Here is an 8,544-nt window from a genome sequence, read left to right as displayed (position 1 = left end):
CACCAAATCTGTGTTAACTTGCTACAGCAGCCACAGAAAACTAACCTACAGCTGGCTTGCTTTCCTCCTTTATGTTACCTGCCTGATCCCTAAATGCGTACTAGTTTATAATATCTGCTCTAGACACTCTAGCTGCCCAAAGTACTTCTTGATTCCTTAGACCTGTGGTAACAGTCAAACAGCAGTAACAGTCTAGTTTAAGGGCACCCTAACTCTAGGCCCTCCTGACCAATCCCAATTTCACCCCAAGCTCTGGTAGGATCCAGGCAGATTCTACACACAATGTCTCCTATCTCTGCCTGCATTTAAGCATGAACGTCAAACCTGCTGCGGTGTTTATCCTCTCTGGCAGGAGAGTCACTGAACTTTATGGTTTAGGCAAAGACAGATTTCCTGTGAAGCCAATGAAATTTAACCTTTAGGGATTAACGTTCACTTACGAAGGCTCTTGTACCTAGTTTTCCACTCAAAATGTATTCTTTTTTACAAAGGGCCTCAAATTGTATATGCATCAGACACCAGAAAAACCGGTTCATTTTAAATCTGTATATATTTTATATTTTATATTCTAAAGAAATAGATAAGTGGTCTCTGTAATCAGAGTGCCTGGTCTTGCATTCCAGTTCCATTATTTACTAGCTACCTGAAAAAGTTTTTAACCTTTCTGTGCATAACAGTGGGATAGGGAGATGTCCAAGGCACAGACCCTTACTTCCTGGACCTTAAATCTAGTTTGGTGGAAAAGTCTGAGAGGCATTTCTTCCTTTTTAGACCTGTAATATCAGCCAGGCTCCCTCTTGTTTAGCCAAATGACCCAAAAAGAAAAGCTCGTTTTTAATATCTATCAAATCCAGGGACTTGCCATGTTAAACTATTAGGACATTATCAAATAACTTTCCTGCCATGCCCCTCCCCCCCCGGCCCTGGTTTACTCAACTCCCTCCCCACTATTGCAAGCCTGGAAGAGACAAACTATAAATAAGATGGAGGTGGGGTGGGATGGCAAGACAGAGCAGAAGCCAAGGCAAGGAAAGAGAGAAGAATCTCTCCAAGGGCTTCTTTCCCTACTGCAGCCTTCCCATCTGCAGCAGGTCCAAGGTGGGAAAGGAGTAGACATCCTTAAATCAGGCTCCAAGTTCTTACTATTACATGGAACTGGGCATTTTAATTTATCTAAGAAAACTGCTTGCTCATAGTACCTAAGAGTGACCAACAAAGACTTGACTGCCCAACTTTTATCCAGGAGCAGGGGAAGAATTAGCCCCACCAAATAAATTTAGAGGAGCAGTAGAAGAAACAAAACTGCCCTATGATTATATCTCACAAGTCACATTTATGTGATAAAATAGATGCATTTTATTTAAATTATTAAAATTGTCAACTGTTTCCATTTCTAGCTGGGGAAACTAGTCACTTATGCAGTCCTTTGTATCTGAGAAAGAACCCCTTTAGTGGCTCCTTTAGTTATGTAATTAAATAGACATCCATGGGCGATGGGGGGTGGGGATGATAATGGCATGCAATCCAAGGATTCCAGTTTTGTAGGCAGTTTGCCAAGTCACTCCCCTCCCTAGTACTCCTCACTCCAAAGCGTGTCACATTTCTGATGACAGGTGGGCCTTCTGGGAGGGAAGGAATCAAGATTCTCTGCCTTATATCTAGGTCTTGAAATTATTGAAACCTGCCAGGATGGGTAAGGGTTTCCCTTAATTAGGCTGCATAATAGGAATATGCATTAAAGGCTCTGCAGTAAAACAAAATAACCGCGGAGGTAGAAAGAGACAGGCCAGGGCATGGTCCTGCTCCAAGGGTTGAGTGATTGAAAAGGGGAATTGGTTGCCAATGTTTTTAGGTAGACGACTCTAGGGCCAAGCCGTATGAAGTCAGCAAAGGAGTGACTTTGGGAACCCAGTGTAGTGAGAGATGTAGGAGAGAGATTAAATAAACCCAGATTAGGAAAGAGACTTAAAACTAGACAAGTTGGCAATGAAAGAGACTACAGTTTCCCAAGGAGGAAAGTGACAAGATGAATTAAATGTTTATGAAGATGAGACAAGCATTGTCTTTTTGAATGAATTGACGAGGAGAAACACATATGATGCAAGGATAACAGGATAATTTTTACATTACAGGCATGAGGTTAAAATTGTGTGGAACAAGGATGATGGAAACGGGAATGGATTGGAGGTGTCAATCAAAAGGACTTTCCAGATTGATAAATTATAATGACATGACTATAGGTGATGGAAGAAAGAGGAAGGAAGAGAAAGAAAAGGGACAAAAGAAAGGCAATCCCAAGTTTTCTCTCCTAGAAGGAAAGAAAAGGAAAAATTGTCAGGAAAACCTGTGAAACACTAGTATGAACACACAGCAAAATTACTGAATATACTGTCATTAATATCCTCTGAAAGCTTTTAAAAGTTATGATAAAAACCATTATTAAATTGAACATTAATAAAATAGCTTTTATCAAGCATTAAAATAACTGCAATTGTTAAGATTAATGCCACAGCTAATACCAATTAGTTCTCTACATTCCCTCAGCCACCTCTCTCACCAGCAGTCCAGAATGTCAAAGCCACCGCTCTGGGAGAGGGGAAAGGAGGTTAATATGGGGACATTTTCAGGACTTGGAATTGACCTGAATGACATTGCAATGATAGATACAGGCCATTATATCTCCTGCCATAACCTACGGAATTGAGTGGAAGAGTGTGTAAACTAAAATGTAAACTATAATCCATTCTTAGTGTTAATGCTCTGAAATGTGTTCATCAATTGCCATGAATGTACCACAGTAATGAAAGAAGTTGTTTAATGTGGGGAAAAGCGGGAGGTGCGGGAACTGGGGCAATCCCTTATAATTTTTTATGTAACATTTTATGTAATCTAAGTATCTTTTAAAAATAAAAATATATTTTGAAAACGATTTGAAAAAAAAAAGAAAACAGGAAGTGGATTTGGCCCAACAGATAGGGTGCCTGCCGAAAAAAGAGCCTCCTACCCAGGAGTGGCACCACATACACGGAGAGCTGATGCAGCAAGATGACGCAACAAAAAGAGACACAGATTCCAGGTGCCGCTGACAAGAATACAAGTGAACACAGAAAAACATGCAGCGAATGGACACAGAGAGCAGACAACTAGGGGGGCGGGGGCAGGGAAGGGGAGAGAAATAAAATTAAATAAATAAATAAATAAATAAATAGCTCTTTATTTAACAAAAAGCCACCCCTCTGCACAACTGTATTAGTCATAATTGGCTTCCCCAATATACAGCCTACACCCTCTTTATGTTTTGATCCATGACATAGACTAGTCCCAGAAATCTTCCAGAACAGAGCTGCTTCAATTATATATCTCCCCTACACAAAACCTTTCCATGACTCCCTGTTGCCAGGCTATCATGCAGGAACTCCATGGATTGGTCCTAATAGAGTTCCCAACCTGTGTTCCACACTTGCTCTTCTCTGATCCTTCCATCAATAGGTGGAACACAGGGCATTTTTAAGGTAGCGAAATTGTTCTGTATGATACTGCAATTACGAACACATGACAATTTCATTTGTCAAACCCTTAAAACTGTGCAGCACAAAGAGTAAACCATAATGTAAACTACAGACTTCAGTTAGCAATGCTTAAATTTTGGATAAATTGTAACAAATGTACACACTAATGTAAGATATTAATAGGGGAACTTTTACACCTCTTCTTCCTTCTCCCTCTCTTCAGAACTTCTAATGACCACCACCTTTACATCATGTTACAAGTTCTCCCCATACTAGAATAATAATGTCTACTTTAGTCCACAGTTGTACTCCCATCCTACGTTTGTTCATTCCCCAATCTTGAGGATTTGGGAATGGCGATGCCCCTCTTTCTGCTCCTTTCATTTGAACCTATAATTAGCACTATATCCATTAAATACACATCCCAGAGACTTAAATCTTTAAGGTGTTCATAAGCAAGTTGAGCCCTGAATCTCAGTAGAGTTACAGCCAACACCTACTCTCCAGTTCATTAGATTCACCCAGGATAACTAACAAAAGGATGATGATGGACAATGCCCATCAAAAAAAAGCCAGTATCTACAACAGCAAGCAAGACAGTTCCATCCATCTGGAATCTAAGATCCCCTCTCAATTGTAGGCACAGTTCTTGGTACTGAGGACATTTTAATGCATAAAACAGGGATGATTCCTGCCCTTGTGGAAACTATGAAAATTTTAAAATAGTAAATAGAGTGCAGCTGGAGAGAATGGTAACTATTTTGAATAGGAGGACAGAAGAAAGCAGAGACCTGAAAAATGAAGGCACTCAGATGCAAAGATCTGGGTAAAAGAAAAGCGAATCACAAGTATGAAGTCTCTTAGAATTAAGCTTGGCATGTTTGAAAAACCAAAAGAGAACCAGTGAGCAAGGGGAACAGTGGTAGAAATGTAGACAGAGGTAGGCAGGGGGCCAAGTCATGGTAGCCATGAAAAAGAGCTGGGATTGAAGTTATATCAGAAACCAGTGGCAGCTTTAAGCTGGGAAGTGGGGGAATCCGGCTTATGTATTTTAAATATCATTTCCACTCATCCCATGTGCAAGACTGCATCCAGGCAAGAATGGAAACAGGAAACCCAGTTTCCTATTGATGTGGTTTGGGTTAGTAAAGGTAGAGATGGAGAGAAGTGGTTAGATGGAGGATGCATTTTAAAAATACAATCACCAAGAAAACCACCAGAATTTCTTACCTGATGAACTGGATAGGAGAAGTTTTAGGGATACTAAAGCATTCCTTTGGACATGTGAATTCTTAGAAACCTACATTACCCTCCAAATGGAGGCAGGATGGGCAATTGGATATATATATCAGGAGTTCAGGGAAGAGGTCTGAGTGAATACAGAAACTTTTTATCAGCATTTAGATATTTTTTTTAAGGAAACTGAATGAGAATGCTAAAGAAAGTATAAAGAAAAAATGGGGACATTCTAAGATTTAAAGAACAGTCAGAACATTGTATGTCCTGTCGTGGCCCACTGGCTGGACTGGGGGAGATTGTGGACTACAATGTGGACCACTGTCCATGTACTGCAGCGGTTCCCCAGAATGTAGTCACCGGCTGCAGTGGATGTGCCACAATGATGGAAGAGTTTGTTGATGTGGGACGGGTGGTGTGGGTGGGGTGGGGGTTATATGGGGACCTCATATTTTTGAATGTAACATTTAAAAGAAAAAAAAAGAACAGTCAGAAAAGGAACTGTCAATAAGGTCATAGTAACACCAGGACAGTGAGCTGTCACAGACACCAAATGAGGAAAGTGTTTCAAGAAGGGAGTGGTGAACTAGCTACAATGCTGCTAAGAGGTTAGAGTAGCTAGCAGAAAAAAAAACTTTAGTAGTACTATCAGAGCTGGGCAAGTGGGACCCTGTTCTAGACCTGGCACTTGGCAGGTCCCCTCTGACTCTCCTCCAGCTGCCCATGGAGCAAGGACTACTCAGGGCCAAAAGGAGATACCACCTAGAGCCTTCAGCCTTCTAGAACTTACAACTCCCTGCCCAAAGGGCTACAAGCCCATGTTCAGGGCCTGCCTGGATCCCTTCCCCAGATCTATACTGAGAATTGATTGAGCTGGTATGCATACCCATTGGCGCAAAGGGTAACCAAGGGATGACTAATTGCAAGGAGTGGTATCAGAGCTTAGATGAACTTGGGTGTCCATTGTCATGCATGCAAATCCATCTGGGGTTTGTATTAGTTTCCTAGAACTGCCATAAGTTACCACAAACTTGGTGACTTAAAAGAGAAATGTGTTCTCTTACAGCTCTGGAGGACATATGTCCAACATCAAGATGTAGGTAGGGTTGGTTCCTTCTGGAGGCTCTAAGAAAGAATCCATTCCACATGTCTCTCACCTTCTGATGGTGCTGGTCATCCCTTGCAATCCTTAGTTTGTAGCTATACCACTCTAATCTCTGCCTGTGCCTTCTCATGGCCTTCTCCCCTATGTCTCTGTCTCAAATCTCTATCTCCTTTCTATGTATACCAGGCACTGGAGATAGGGCCCAACCTAAATAAAGGATGATCTTATCTCAAGATCTTTAACTTAATTATACCTGCAAAGGCCTTATTTCCAAAAAAAGTCACATTCTTACACACAAGTGGTTGGGATCTGGGCATATCTTTTGAGGGACTATTTAACCACCTACAATATGTGAAAAAGAGTCAGGCAAAAGAGGATGACAGGCTGCACAGCAGGTATCAGGGGATAGTGTGAAGCAGGTTGCTATATTGTGTATCATGGGAACATAGACTCAGTGTAGCAGTTTGATACCATTCATGAATTCCAATAACAGATATTGGATTATGTTTGTAAACTGGTCTGTACCTGGGCATGATTAAATTATGATTAAAGCCTTGATTGAGCCACATCAGTAGTGTTGAGTCCCTGCCCCTTGGTGGGTAGGGACTCTCAGATAAAAGACAAAGCAAAGGACAGAGTTGGAGTTTTGATGTTGGAGTCTTGATGCTGGAGTCCCAGGAAGGAAGCAACAGAGGAGCTTGGTTTTGAGGAAAGAGAGAAGGCCCTGGGAAGAGAAACAAGCTGTTCACCTAATGGTCTACAGCTGGCCTTGTGGAGAAACCAGAGAGGCTGAGCCTGGAGAGAAATGAACCTGGGAAGAGAGGAACCCAGGAAGCCTGAACTCTGGTAGGCGTCAGCAGTCATCTTGCTCCAACACGTGGAAATAGACTTTGGTGAGGGAAGTAACCTATGCTTTATGGCCTGGTATCTGTAAGCTCCTACCCCAAATAAATACCCTTTATATAAGCCAGCAGATTTCTGGTATTTTGCATCAGCACCCCTTTGGCTGACTAATAAAGTCAGGCACAGCAGAGACTCTCAGCAAATAACCACCCTATTGTTTGTACAGCACAAAGGGTCCAAAAACAGAGGAAAAGAGCCCACCTTGGCTGATTCCCCAGGGAGGCCCACTGCGGGGTAAGGTTGATGGATGGCATCTCCATACGTCTCCCTTTGAGTAAGAGATAAAGGACACCTGCAGTGAGTGCTGAGCTTTTACACACTTTGGGGGTGGCGGGGAGGGGGGCGGTGCTCTGCAAGTGAGCACCCTGTGCACCCTGGCAAGCAGCTGGGGCAGGTCTATGCAGCTGTCTATGGTCTCTTGTGAAATAGAAACATACAGAATACGTGCACAAAAACAACAAGAGGAGAAAAGGAGGGTATAGGCAAGGGCTGGGAGATGTCTGCTGACTATGTCCTTGATTTCCCCAACAGACATTTTTCCTTATGCTACCACATTCCAACAGGGACTCTGAAAAGTCTGAGAATACTAAACTCAAACTTGGTCTTCTAGGTCATTATAAAGTTATATTTGTCTGGATAAGATAATGGAACATTTTATTCAACAGTCTGAATGCTTATTTTATAACTTCTAAACATTTAACCACATGGTATAATGACCTCCATTTGCACCGTGAACCTGCAGACTTTCTATTCAGTCCAATGAAAAAAATTCAGTAACTTTAGAAGTGACCAGTGGAAATAATACACCTTGAAGTCGATAATACACCTTGACTTCAGCTTGCAGTCTTTTATACCCTAGACCCAGTAAAATTCACTTCCTTCAGGCTGATGGCTCTAGAGCCCACTGACAAAGTTCAACTTTATTATACATTGGAGACTCAGAGAAATAGGACTTCTAAATGCCATGGTTGATTTCTCCCTAGGGGCCCCTCTAACCAGATGCAGAAAATCATGTCATTTGTTAGCCATGTAAATATTTATATATGTACCAGTGGGTTTGTAATGGAACATAGTTCATAAACCTTGTATTACCTCTTACAGGATGGAAGAGTAGGAATAAGGAACTCAGCACTCCCTCAGTTGTCATTTGTAACTGTAACTACTATAAAAATACTCAATGAATATGCAAACATTTTTATATACCCTATATACATGCCCTGGAGAACTCCCTCCCAACCACGTGTCCCCCATCAAAAACACCCCACACCACTCTTCCTCCCCTGCCATAGTTGAACCCCTCTGTGGTCCAAAAATTCATTAAAAATGAAGCCTAATATATTGCCAAATTCAATTAGTAGGAAAATGAAATAGTACTGATAAGTTTAAAGATTAGAAATAGAATACATATTAATTTACAAAAACTAAAAGTAAAAAATAAGGTGGGGTATTAAAAAATGAAAAATAAGTTGTGCTGTGGTGTTCCCAAACCCTGAGCAGGCTGTTTCAGGGGCTTGCAGGACAGGAGGTATCTGGATGTCGATTTGGTGAGACAGTGACAGAGAAGATTCTTGTGAGAGGTGGAATTTTGGGTTTCTGACACGGAGGTCAGAAACTGTGGGCGGGACCCTTACTCTATGGCTGGTGGCCCGGCCATGGTAATCCCTGAAGGCTTTGTTATTCTGCAGTGTTCCCAGGCCCCGTATTAACTAGATGCATGGTTCCCAGGTCTGTGTCCCCTAAACCCTGGTGGCCCATGCTCCAGAGACTCACACACCTTGAGTCTGCAAGATC

The sequence above is a fragment of the Dasypus novemcinctus genome, chromosome 11, assembly GCF_030445035.2.
Source record: "Dasypus novemcinctus isolate mDasNov1 chromosome 11, mDasNov1.1.hap2, whole genome shotgun sequence".
NCBI classification, from domain to species: Eukaryota; Metazoa; Chordata; class Mammalia; order Cingulata; family Dasypodidae; genus Dasypus; species Dasypus novemcinctus.
This window is presented reverse-complemented; position numbering follows the sequence as displayed.